Source organism: Rhineura floridana, chromosome 1 (genome assembly GCF_030035675.1).
Source record: "Rhineura floridana isolate rRhiFlo1 chromosome 1, rRhiFlo1.hap2, whole genome shotgun sequence".
Lineage (NCBI taxonomy): Eukaryota > Metazoa > Chordata > Lepidosauria > Squamata > Rhineuridae > Rhineura > Rhineura floridana.
In genome coordinates, this window is record NC_084480.1 from 232,504,398 (window position 1) to 232,518,677 (window position 14,280).

The following is a 14,280-nucleotide window of genomic DNA, read 5'->3' on the forward strand; positions in this document are numbered from 1 at the left end:
CATCTCCTGCACAAAAAAACAAGTTGATTGTTGTATACATTCTTAAAGAACAAAGCCAATACCCCTTTCTTGGCAAAGGTGGTAGGGAAGGTAGTTGTACAGCAACATTATAATCTGAATGCAGACCTAGTTTCAGAATGGAATCAGCCTTGGTTGCCCTGATGGATGACCTTTATCATGAGAGAGAGTGCGACCCTGCTACTTCTGCTCATTCTTGCAGTGGCATTTGATATCATTGACAATGGTATCCTCCTGGACCAACTCAGTGGGATTTGTATTGAAGGCACTGTATTACGGTGGTTCCACTATTACCTTCAGTGCTGTGTTCAGAGAGTAGCACTGGATGAGTGTTCCTTGCCTCTCTGGCACTTCTGCTATGGGGTTCGGCAGGATACTATTCTCTTCCCAGTGCTATTTATCCTCTATATGAAGCTGTTGGGAGTGGTCATAGGCATTACGGAGCAAGGTGTCAGCAGTATGCTGATGACATGTCGCTCTATTTCTCCGTAACATCTAAATCAGGAGAGGCTGTGAACACTCTGGATCGGTGTCTGCAGTAAACTAGATGAGGGCCAATACACTGTGCTTGAATCTTGGGAATATGGAGTCTCTTTGGGTATGTGGTTCCTATGTCCGAGAGATAGGCAAGTTACCTATTCTGGATGGGGTCAGTCTCCCTTTGAAGGAGCAGGTCCATAGCTTAAAGGTACTCCTGGATTCATCTTTATCACTAGAGGCCCAGGTATACTCTGTGGCTAGGAGTGTGCTTTACCAGCTTTGTCTGGTTCGTCAGCTATGGTTGTTCCTGGACAGGGATAGCCTGACCACTGTAGTCCATGCATGGATAAATTTGAGGCTGGATTATTGCAATGCACTCTATATAGAGATGTAAAATTTCCAGAAATTTTGAAGCTATGGGAAAAAATGTTTTTTTTCAGAAAAAATGGAAATTTTCAGAAAAAAATGAAAGAAATGCAGTTTTTACAAATTCAAAGTCACGTTACTTCAGGAACTTAAAATGTAATTATGTACAAATTGGTTTGGCATAAAATTATCACATTTGGTATATTAAAAGTACATTTTATTCAAACAATTATTACAAACTGAATTTACTTTGTTCAATTTTTACTTTTTTTGGGTAACAAATGGAGCTATAAGCTCCTGAACTGTAAGGAACCTCTTTCATTTTGCCAGTTTATGAGCAGCAGGCAAAAAAATATTTTTTTATAAAAAACAACAGAAACCATCAACATTAATAACAAAGAAAATTATTTATGTCTCCGCTAGTCCTCCAAAGTGTCAAGCAGACATAAAGTACCCATGCCCATAAAAAGAACTGAGGAAAAAGGGGGAACCAAGATTCAATGAAACATTTTATTCATCATGCTAAAATAAAACATTCCATAATACATTTCTACTTCTTTTTTTCATTTTTTCCAGAAAAAAAAATAAAAAAGGCTTTGGGGAAAAAATGAAAAGAAAAATTTTTCCCTGAATTTTTCTGTCCCCCCCCCGAGGCTTCACATCTGTAGCTCTATGTGGGGAGGCCCTTGGCCCTGGTTCAGAAGCTTCAGCTGGTACAAAATATGGTGGCTAGACTGCTGATGGGGGCACATGGCTGACAACCTGTGACACCATCCTTAAAACATCTGCACTGATGTGCATGCATGTAGGCCTCCTTCATGTGAACAGGAACCCTGGGCAAGCAGAGTTCCCATTCATGAGAAAGAGGTCTGTTCACATGCATCTGTATGCATGTGGGTCTCTTTCACTGAAACATAGCTACTAGGAGGCATAGCCAGAGGTAATAAATTGTCTCTCTTCATGCTATCATTTGGTGTCCCCACATTACCTGCTACTATTCTGGAATATTAAACCAGATTACTTAAATCAGGAAAGCTTGTAAAATAAAAGTAAGGATAAATCTAAGCTTTTCTTTCCCACTATTTGCATCATGAGACTGACCCATAAATAAATAAATAAATAAATCAGAGATTAAGTATGGCATATATAAATAAGAACTGCTACTTGTAGTCATATGCAAAATATAACGGTAATATTAGATACAAATCTGTGTTGTGTCTCTCATTCATCTGAATCATGATTTGAGAGGTGGGAATGCACAGAACGTGTCACTGTCATATGCATACTAGACGATGTAGTGGAGTAGGAGTGAGACTTTAGAGAAAAGATTTGGTTTCCCAAGTGAGGTGCCGTTCTCCTTCCCATATGCCTGCAGCAAACTGTTGTCATAATAGCAAAAATTCTGAAGAAACCTTCAATTAGACTGTGCTTGAAGAATGTGAGACAAGTAAGCTTGGCAAGATTTTTTTTTTTAATAGCCATGAGAATCTATGCTGATTTCTATTTCAAGCTGTCTCTGAAAAAAAAGTGTTTTATGTTATGCTGTATAAATCTTCAACCACTTATTTTAAGGACTTCACACACACACACACACACACACACACACACACACACACACACACACACACACACACTTACAGTTCTGGGACATGGGGGGAGAACTCTGATAGTAATATACGACTATGTGTTACATTTCCATTAAAACAGCGTTTTCTGTTCTCACATTTATTCTTAGATCTAGTGGAGACTTGCAACTAATAATTCCAAAGCTGATATTGTTTCTGCAATGCAACTTTCAACTGTCATGTTTTGCACCCTCCTGGATTTTTATCATACAGATGCTCTTTGCTCACTAGCGTCTCATATACCTACGTGTATATGTGCACGTACACACATATTCAAATCCCTGATTCACATTAGAGTCTTATGGCACCTTCAAGAATGACAAATTAATTGGAGTATAAGGTGTTATTTAGGGATTGGAATCACCTACATAGTTTGGAGAAGGACTGTAGCTCAATGGTAGTTAGGGTTGCCAGATCAGAAGCATCCCAAACCCTAAGATTTCAGGGGTGGGCCCTAGTGATGTCATTAAGCATGTTCTATTAAGCATCAACCACAGTTGCTTGGACCATACCACTCAAAAAATAGATTCTCTGATTGGAAATTAAGATAGAAATCTTAGCTAAATGAGGGTGTTCATCGGTCCAGCTGAAGTGATGGGCTAATTCCTTCTCATCTGTTTAGGTAGCCTGGCTAGGGAACATTTAATCTAGTCTACTTGCTTCTAGCAAGAAGGGTTTAAGTGCCCTCAGGCCAAACCAGTCCAGTCACCAGAAGGCCACTGTAGAAAGAAGGGAGCCTAGAGTTGTGGAGATGTTAGATGAGAGCACTCAGGAGTAAAGATGGATGCCCTGGAAGGCTGCAATTCTAAACACACTTTCTAAGGGACTAAGCCCCATAGAACTCAACACTTACTTCTGAGTAGATATGTTTAGGATTGTGCTGTTGGTAAGGCTTGAGTAGGGATCCTCTGCAAAGATATTGATATCCAAGCAGGGTTGGAAACCCCCTGCCTGGAATGCCCTTCTTGCCTTTTAACATGGCTGCTCCAAACCTCTTTACAGATTTGAACCTTCACTGCAGAGAGAGATTTGGGAAATGAGTAAGATTTTCCACCCTTTCCTGTTATCATGTCAGCTGCTATAAACTCACTTTGACAGCAAACCCAATTCCAGTGAGTAATAATTGACAGAGAGAAAACAGACATGGTTTGGTCTACCTTCACAGGCAGTAGCTTGGGAACTACAAGAATTGAAGGCACACTTCACAGTATGTGAATTCTATTTTACCACTACTGGGCAAAAAACAAACTACCATGCAAACAAGGTTCATCATCACTGGGTTTAAGGGGGTTCAGCTGAGTGCATGGAACCACTGTTATTGCATTTATGAATATAAGGGAGTGAGGTCAGAAGTAAATGAAATGCAAATAGAAAAGAAAAAGAAAAGACACTGATGATGTCCTAAATGAAATACCACATCAACCACAACAAGATTCCTATGAGTAAGGCAGAAAACTCACCAGTCCTAAACCAGTCAGGGTTCCTAACCAAAAAAACAAAAGTAAAAAAAATACTGTCAGCCAGTCTGCCAAGGTCACAGAAATCCCCATGCAGCAGCACCTGACCTGGAAGCTTCAGATAGTGCACAATGCTGCAACCTGATTGCTGACATGAGTGAGACCCTATCAGCACATAATATCTCTGCTCTGAAATCTCCAAGCCAAGTTCAAGGTGTGCATTCCATGTTACGGGTGCCACACATTACCCTGCTCTTATAAGAAATCAATGCTTTAGTGTGGCAGAACCTACACTTTGGAACTCCCTGCCTACTGAAATTAGGCAGGTACCTTCATTGTACTCTTTTTGACACATGTTAAAAAAAAAATTTGTTTAGGCAAGCCTACCTAGGCATGTAGAAGCTATTATGCTTTTTATTTGTTTTAACTCATTGTTGGTTTTATTATTTTGAATGTTTTTAAATACCTGTTTTTAACTGTTTTTGCCAATAATTTTGTTTTAATTCCTTCCGTAAACCACTTTGAGGTTTGTTACAAGTAGTATATAAATGTTGTAAGTAAAATACATAAATAAATTTCAGAGACACTGTGGCCCTTGGATCTCTTTCCTCTCTCAGGAATAAAGGAATCTGCCTTATACCAACCCAGGCCATTTGGTACTATCTAGCTCAGTACTGGTGACATGGACCAGCATTGACTTTTCAGGATTCTAGGCAATAGTCTTTTTCAGAGATTGGACCTTTGCACACAAAGCATGTGCCCCATCACAGAGCTATAGCCCTTCCCCTGTTTAAAAATTATCTTTTAAAATTGCTGTTTTCAATTCACTAATGAATGCACAATGTATCTAGGGCAGATCCACACTATGTATTTAAAGCACATTCAACATGCATTTGAAGCACATGAATCCCACCACAGAATCATCGGAACTATACTATAACTGTGAGGGGAAACTACACTTCCCAGAACTCCTAGGGGGAAGTCATGCAATTTAAATGTGAGTTGGTTGTACTTTAAATGTATTGTGTGGATCTGCATTACTTCATAAACTTTGCCTGTTTATAAATCATTATAAAATGGAAATCAGCTGCAACATTGGGTGACCATGAGCTATTCACCATCTCCCAGCCTAATCTGCCCCTCAGAATGAAAACTACAGAGGGGAACCATGAACACTCCAAGGAAGAACAACACACTTAAAATATAGATGAAATAATAATGTACAACCATAGTGTGAAGTCAGATACTTATTGAGACATAGTATGAAGAAATATTTATATAAGTATGCATGCCAAAGATTTTATTATTTACACAACCTGCAAATATATTTATAGTGCAATCCTATGCATGTTTACTCAGAAGCAAGTCCCAATATATTCAATGTATTAAAACAGGGAAGCATGCACAGGACTGCAACCTCAAATGATAAGGAACTTCACTCACTCAACCCAAAATTCAGAAGCATGACACTTTAAGCTGTCTTGCAACTGTTTTAAACTTGTTTTATGTTTATTGGATTTTAAATGGATTTATTTCTTTTTATAAGGTGCCTTGGTTTCCACCCCTACCCCACAGGGTTGTTGGAAAGATTCCATACACACACGCTCTGGAGATGTAAAATACATACTCCCTATATAAGTTTATTGTCAAAACCAGTTGGTCATTGCAGAACTTTTTTTAAAAAAATCAGTATTAGTTTCCTAGCAAATAAAAGCATTGACCTTTGGGTTAAAAAATGGAAATGGACTGCCTTCAAGTCAATTCTGACGTATGGCGACCCTATGATTAGGGTTTTCATGGTAAGCGGTATTCAGAGGTGGTTTACCATTGTTTTCCTCTGAGGCTGAAAGGCAGTGACTGGTCCAAGGTCAGCCAGTGAGCTTCATGGCTGTGTGGGGATTTGAACCCTGGTCTCCCAGGTCATAGTCCAACACTCTAACCACTATGCCACACTGGCAATAAATTCTAATTCTAATAGTAATTCTAAGTAAGCCCTGCCTAGCTGCTTAAAAAAAAAGGATTGGAGGGGGACAGAAAGATTTACAACACAATTCTTTGCTATGTTCACTCAAAAGTCCCATTGATTTACAGCACAATCCTAACCATGTCTACTCAAAAGTAAGCCCTACTGAATTCAATGGGGTTTACTCCCAGGTATGTGGGATTAGCATTGCAGCTTTACTCCCAGAAAAGTGGGTATGGGATTAAATTTAAAACAGGCTATGAATTAGACAAATAAACTGCCCTCTTCAACAGCCCAGGAAAATTTAAACTTGTTTGACTCCTTATAATTAGAAAAGTATAACATATACACTGACTCAACTTCTGATGTATAGACAAGCAGGAAAAGGAAACTGTTTTCAGGATTTGCAGTGGGTTCTATCTATTACCTAGAGCAGCCTTTCCCAACCAGTGTGCCTCCAGATGTTGTTGGACCACAACTCCCATCAGCCTCAGGCAGCATTGCCAATGGCTGAGGCTGATGGGAGTTGTGGTCCAACAACATCTGGAGGCACACCGGTTGGGAAAGGCTGACCTAGAGGTCAGCAAATCTCTTGTCAGTCACAACCCTGACTTCATTTTTTGTCTATAAACCTGAAAGGGCTGGGTTAGAGCAGCCAGCTATGAGCTCATTTAACAGAAGTTGTGGGGGGTGGCAGCTGACATTTTGGTGTATATCTCTTGAACCAGGCCACCTAGAAATTTAATAAAAAAAAAAGTAAGCTGAGAGTCCAGAGATTGGGATGACTCACCCAGAGAGGACCCCCCAAAACTGGAGTCTCTGGGCAAAAACTGGAGACCTGGCAACCTTAGTGGTAGTGCATCTGCTCTCCAAACGGTAGGCCCAGATTCAATCTCTGGCATTGCAGGTATGGCCAGGAGAGACCTCTGACTGAATCCCTGGAGAGTTGTTGGACCAATGGTCTGATTCAGTATAATCCTATGTTCCTATCAACAGACGCAGCCCCATTGTGACATTTTGTACACCGTCCAGAGAGCTATTAGCTATGGGCGGTCTAGAAATGAAAATTAAATAAATAAATAAATAATAAACTAATTTCCTATATTTTCAGAGCCCTTATGTTGACAATCTCCTTCTCTTCTAATTCAGCTGCTGATCTTTCTAAGTTCAGGAAGGTGGGAAAACTTTTTAAAGTGAAGTTGTTTTACTTTTACATAAATAAATAAATAAATGTGGAATTATTATTTTTTAAAGGTAAAAAGAAGAGTATCCCTTAAAAACAAGATCACTGACCATGCTGATCTCAGGTGCCTGGTAGCCAGCTTCCCTTGCTTCCAATGCCTTAACTGATGAGAGAGAAGTAAAATGAGAGTACCAGAATGTCACCTCTGTTTAAAACAATGCTTCTGTTTAAAATAAAATAAAACATCCATACGTTCCAGCAGTGTATGAGCTGTTACATGGTATTTGCTAACACAGGGGTAGGCAGTGTGGTTCCCTCCAGGTGTGGTGGACTACAACTCCCATCAGCCCCAGCCAGCATGGCCAATGATCAGGAATGATGGGATTTGTAGTCCATAGCATCTGGAGGGCTCCAGGTTGTCTACCACTATGTTAATGTGTTCTCCAAATTACTTTTCTGAAAGTACAATAGTAATAAGGCAGTGCTTGAAAAAGTCAAGAAAATATTTTATTTGTTTAAAGTATTTTAATTTTTTTTTAAAGAGCTTCATCACTCACTCTCATTAACAATCCTACAAAAGTTTGGGGTTTACTCTCTTTGAACCTGAACTCTCTCTGTGTGTGTCTTGAAACTTTTCCTCTCAAGCTCATTTTAGATGAAAGAAACACCAACTCACTCCCCACCTTCCAGCAGTTTTTCAAAATCCAAATGGCGTTTTCAAGATACTGCATTAATATTAACTTTTTGATCATCACTGAAATTACATCTTGACATTTTATTCTAATTCCTTTTCCATACGCTTCGTGGAGACTTTCATCAGAGGAAAACTGCTATTGGCATAGGAAATGAACTAGAACGGGCAGGGAAGAGTGCTCCAATACTTTGTGTTGTAAAAGTCAAGTGAGATAACAGGCGTCTTTTCTAGGTGTTTAAAAAAGAATTTGAGAACCATAAATATTAGTTTCTGACTTTAAAAATTAAACTTCATTTGTGCCAGTTTTCATTACTCCCTTCTATTTTCAGTTTTAGACTTTTCTGACATACTTTTCAAGTAGGGCAAACCAGCATTGACATGCCTAAAGTTGCTTTTTTTCTAAGATTCTTAAAACTATTCATGGAAATATTAAGGGTAGGCTTTTCAAAAAAATAAACAGCACTAATATGATGCTGTTCTCATGGAAGGCAAAGATGAAATTCCAATTAATCTAACATAAGCAAAGTTCGACAGGCCTTTAAGGTTCCAACTCTAACCAAATGTCCTGATTGTCTAGAAGACTTCAGGTCGTTCTGGCCTATAGAACCTACAGAAAATAAGTGACAGACTTATTTGTGCTAGTGGACTGACAGAATCTTGTTTCTTTCCACCTCTACAGAGGTAGCACAATCCTTCCGTGACCAAGGCAAGAATTCAGATGCTGATGGCTGTATCTGAACCAATTGTGGATCAGAGTTCACATTCCAGGTCCCTTTCATCCCCATTTGTTTGCAGAGAGATTATATGACAGCAGCTATTTAATGAGCAGTTATCCTGATTTATTTGTCGGGAGATTACACAATATTGCATCAAAGCAAATGTTATTCTACACTTTCCAGTGCATTTTCCTCACTTTCCTTAACGCAAAAAGGTCTGATCTCTTGGGAAAACAGGTTTGTTTTGCAAGAGCTCCTAATCCACTTTCATTGTGCCTTTTGAATTTGCTGGAATGTGACTGAATCCCATCAGAACACCGCAACAATCTGGAAGAGCATCCAGTCTGATTTTGTTTGTGGTCCAGTTGTGTCCTTGTGTTTGTGCATTGGATCATAAACTCAGGCCAGAAAGCTTTTACCAAGTTTATGGATGAGATTGCTATGATCATTTTAACTAAGAGGATTTTGTATTATTGCAGAAGTCTAAGGTATTCGTAGTTACAAGAGAGGGGGAAATTCCATTGTTATTGTGCTGACCTTTTATTTATTTTTATTTTCTTGAAAACCAGTACATACAAATTGTTAAGTTATGGATGATTGCGGTAGACTTTTTCCCCATTCATTGTGTCTATCAGCTGGGTATGTCTATGAACTGTAAACCTACAAGTGACTGGATGTAAACTTTCATGTGAAATCCAGAGATGTTATTTGACCTCTTTGTAACTGCATAAGGATCATTAGGGCACTGGAAATGAGATGATCTTTATCGTAGAATATCTTAGGTATAATATGTGCTTGTATTTACTACTACCTAGACTTTCAGATCATGAGAGAGGGAAACATTGGGTTCAAGGGCAGGCTTGAAATTTCCTTTTACATCTATGAGCATCTTATAAGCACAAAAGATAACTCAAGTGACTTATGGAACAAGACATAAGGATGATGAGATAATAGAACATTAAACAAAGACCTTGAACACAAAACTGTTTATCATAAGCAAATTTTGTATTAGCACCTTAGCAGTTAAGTTTGCAAAGGAAATATTACAGAAGACAACACTCTGAATACCTGTAAAATGAAATCACACTTGGTGAACTTGGTAATGAATTCATCCATAGATTTTGAACATTTTCTAAAATCAACCACTCACAGGTTTAAAACACTATGAGTTGGATCTGGACTTTGGTAGAAAGAGGGGAGGCAACATTGCTGATTCCTCCTCTCCCTGAAATTGCTTCCACCTCTAAAAATCTGCTCTAGAGGGTTGGGGGGCCCTCCAGAGCAGATTTCAGACAACAGAAGCAGCTGCAGGGAAAGGAAGGAATTGGCAAAAGTCACCTCAGCCAACAGGATCTATCCATTGGAAAAACATTTTGTTTGAGTTGAAGGAGTCCTTTCATTCATGAAACCAGAAGTTTGGATCAAATCCTGTGATTCATGAATATTCATAAACCTTAATAATGCAAATCCCTGTATATCTCTGCACCAAATCTCCATACCATACCATTTTTATATGCTAGAATCAGCATGAGTTAAACTAGGAACAGGGAGGAGTTTTGTCAGCTCCAAAACATCTAGCAATAGCCAGATATTTTCCATCCATCCATTGCTACACTGAATTTTTCTTCTTAACTTATTCTTTAAGTTGGATTCCTGCATTGAGCAGGGGGTTGGACTTAATGGACTTATGGGCCCCTTCCAACTCTACTATTCTATGATTCTGCCTTATTGCAAGCCATCCTCTTTGGGCACAATTATACAAATTGTTTCTTCATTTCTCCCAAGGACTATTTGTGACAGGTTAAGACAAGATAAATAGTAATAATTCAAACCTAAAGTAAAGAGGTCCAGCCAGCTTTCTCTGATGCTTGCACAATTTATGCAAATAAATAAATTTATTGCCAAATAAGATTTTGGTCCTCTGTACATCTTAATCAGGTAGAGAAAGTTGCATCTTCAGCACATTGATTTCTATTAATATATGAAGCTATATTACTGCTGGATGATAGCTTCTTTTACTACTGTAAATATTTTCTTTCACATATATTTGAAAGGAACCCTCCCACAAAAAGAGGGTTTAGCAGCTAACAAGGCTCTTTCATGTTGCCTATCTGCTGACGGTAGTTTGGTGGTACGGTATTTACAGATAGCAGTATATTTCATTTCCAGACCATTTTAGAATCACTGAAAGGATGTAGAATTTCCCTATCACTCTGCTCTGTTACACTACCTGTGCTGTGAGTCTCATAAATGAAACATGAGAAGTTTATAAAAAAAGGGGGGGGAGAATACACGGATTAAAAATATGATCCTATGTGCCACTAGATGTCCCTATACAACAAACTTTCAGAAAAGAAAGGACAGCTTGGTACAGAGCATCCTGCGGAAATGGAGAACACAGCATACAAATAATTGTCATAAAAGCAGACCAAGTGGAAATTTTCTATTCTTTTCTGTTAACATTGAAATTATCCACTATTCACCAAAAAGCTGATTAACTGAAAACACATTGGGTATAGTATTGTCATAGTATTGTCAACCGGTGTCATTTAAGTGCCTGCATAATGTCCTTTGATATACATACAGACACTGTGTTCAAATCAGCTGAATATCAGTTGTGTGTTTGAACCAAAAGAATGGGCAACACCATGGTATGGCCCAATAAGCCTCAAAGGAACAGTGTGCAACATCTTGCATAGTCGTTGTGGAGGCCACACCCATGCCTGACATTTATTTGATGTTAAACAGTCATGGCTTCTGCCAAAGAATACTGGGAAGTATAGATTGTGAAGGGTGCTGTAAATGGTTAGAAGACTCCCATAATCCTCATAGAACTAGAGTTTGCCAGAGTGGTTTAACAGTCATTTCCTCGTCCCAGAGAACTCTAAGAATTATAGCTCTGTGAGGGGATTAGGGGTCTCCTAATAACCCTCAGCACCTTTCACAAATTACATTTTCCATGATTCTTTTGGGGAAGGCATGACTATTTAAAGTGGAATAAAAGTGGAATAAATGTCTGGTGTGAATGTGGTCTAAACCAAATTTGATGGAATTTTAGAGGGATGACCAAAACTTTACTTTATTACATCCACAAGGAGCTGGCACTGAAATAACCTTTCTTGTGAGCCAGATGAATGCTTAGTTGTGTGAAGGTTTTCAGTTGTGTGGACCTGGGAGACCAGGGTTCAAATCACCACTTAGCCATGAAGCTCATTGGATCTCTTTGGGCCTGTCACTGTCTCTCAGCTTGCTGTGAGGCTAAAATGGAGAGGGGGAAATTATGCATGCCACCTTGAGCTCCATGGAAGAAAGATGGGATACAAATGTAATGATAATTATAACTACTACTACTACTACTACTACAACTACTACTACTACTAGTAGTAGTAGTAGTAGTTCCCCCTAGAGGAATGGGAAAATTGTACAAACAGAGCCACCATGTAATCAGTCATTTAAGTGTACACTCTGTCACACAGGATGGTTATCTGCAAAGGGAGGGAGCTAATGATTCTCATCCACCATGCTATGTCAGCATTGGTCCCTAGCGAGTTTATGAACTGGGGCAAAAACTAAGGAAGTAGGAGAATAAAATAGCAAGTGGCTTCATCATTTTCATCCTGCAGTTCAGGGTGCCTCACTAGCAAGGGTTATTTTGAAAGAAGCGGGCTCGGAAGTAAATATTTCACAGAGACAAGGTTTCTAAATTATGTTAACTTGAAGCCAAGAAAACTTCTCCTATGATAAATGAACGTTGTTTGAGGAACAGAAATGTGTCAAATGATAGTAAAGTAATTTAGATGGTGGTGTGCTGCAGGGATGCTCACATGTTTTTGAACAGGATCTAGAATGTTGATGTACAACAATTATTCTGTTGTCTCCCTGAGGTCTTAGTATGGGCAGGGGAATCAGTCCATAAATCCTAACATATTCATTTCCTGGTTAATGTTGCTATACTTTTTATTTTTTTGCTACTGATAAAGAGGAATTTTAGTTTTCTCCTGTTACAATGTCAATGTTTCTTCTTGTGTGTATATATATTGCAACTTGGGAGTGATTTCAAACAATAACTCCGCACATGAAAATGATGTAATCTTGTTAGTCTGACAGTGTTACCACCTCAGATTTGCATGCATGAATTTGTCTATGAATTTATTCATTAAAAACTTACACATGATATTTCTGATTTGTTTTGCAGATGCTACTGTCACAAGTACTCAAATAGCTGATTTGACCTTATGTTCAAGAAGCTGCTCTCTCCCCTTACCCCCAGGCTTCTTCTCAGTGGGCTGGATCCAGCAAAGCAGAAACTTGTTTTTGCTTATGCATGAAGACCATTGTACATCCTCTTTCTAACAGAAGCCCCCACATCCTTCCATGTCCTGAAGATGGGATATCACAAGGAAGAGCACCCATGTGGTGTGGGACGCACCAAATTGGTGATCCTTTTGGCATGTGCTGAAACACTTGCTTGGATTCATTGAATGAAAATGGACTGAGAGGCACAAATGTTGAGATCATATGGACTCATTTCTCTATTCATCATCTACTATAATAACTCTTGTTTCCCTGGATAGAGGATAGACAGGAGTGAGGGAGTGTGTGCAGGACTTAGACTGCTGTACAAAAGCTCCACCAACTTTTGTTTCTGGCCCCATATATGGATGGGGAGAAATTAGATCTTCTTTGCATTTTAATGATAATCTACTCAATCTGCATGTCTCAAACCAAAACACAGCCATTCAACTTCTCAGAATTTTATGATGTAGTTCTCCAACTCCAACCAACCCAAAATGCATATGTTGGGGAAATGTGTACATAAAAATGCATACATTAGTGAAAATATACAAAAATGCATTATATCAGGAAAACTGTTGAAAATTTGGGTTAGTCAAAACTGCGTACACAGTTGAGAGTACTGTGTACTCTTAGTATGCAGTTAGTCAAAACTGCATGCACAATTATTAAGTTGCCCAGAAGGCGAGGCAAGGCAAGGTAGTTCTCATGCTGAAAAACAAAAGAAGGAAAAGAAGGAAGGAAAAAGGGAAGAGAATAAAGGAAAGGAGGAAGAGAAAGAAAGAATTACTATTATATTTAAGGACTCTTTTTTTGTACATTTTTCCCCATCTGGCTTCTACCTTATATGCTCAACATTACAAGGCAAGATTTAATTGAATTAAATTGAGATCTTGGCCAACTTCTGCAGTTCAGTCAAATGAATGGCAGCAACAAGATGAAGCTCAATAATTAAAATGCAGGCACTATTTTGGTAGGGGGAATGCTTCCTGATATACCAGAAGCAACATGTTACTAAGACACACCAGGAGTTTTCTACATGGGTTTCCTTCCGTTGCTGGCTGCACACCAAGCAAATGTTTTCTTCTAAAATTGATTTTACTGTAAGATGAAGACACAGAGAACAAGGTAAAACTACAGTTCTAGGGGAGAACACTACAGCCCCATGGGAACAACAGCAACACATTCTAACAGGGACTTTCCCTCCCTTTTCACATCTCTTGGATGAGAAATGAAGTTAATGTATCTGAGTTTGCTGCAGAAATGCTATCTTTCAAAAAATATTGACAAGAGGTGAATGTGTGAGTCTGCATTAGGATACAATAGAGAGGGCATCTTGACAACAATGGACATATACACAAAGATTTTCAGAAATGATGACTTGTTATTATAAGTATGTTTATTTTAAAATGACTTAATAGCTAAACATTTCCATAAATTTCAGTAACACCCCTGAGATGCAGTATGTGTTTGGCACTGAAGAGC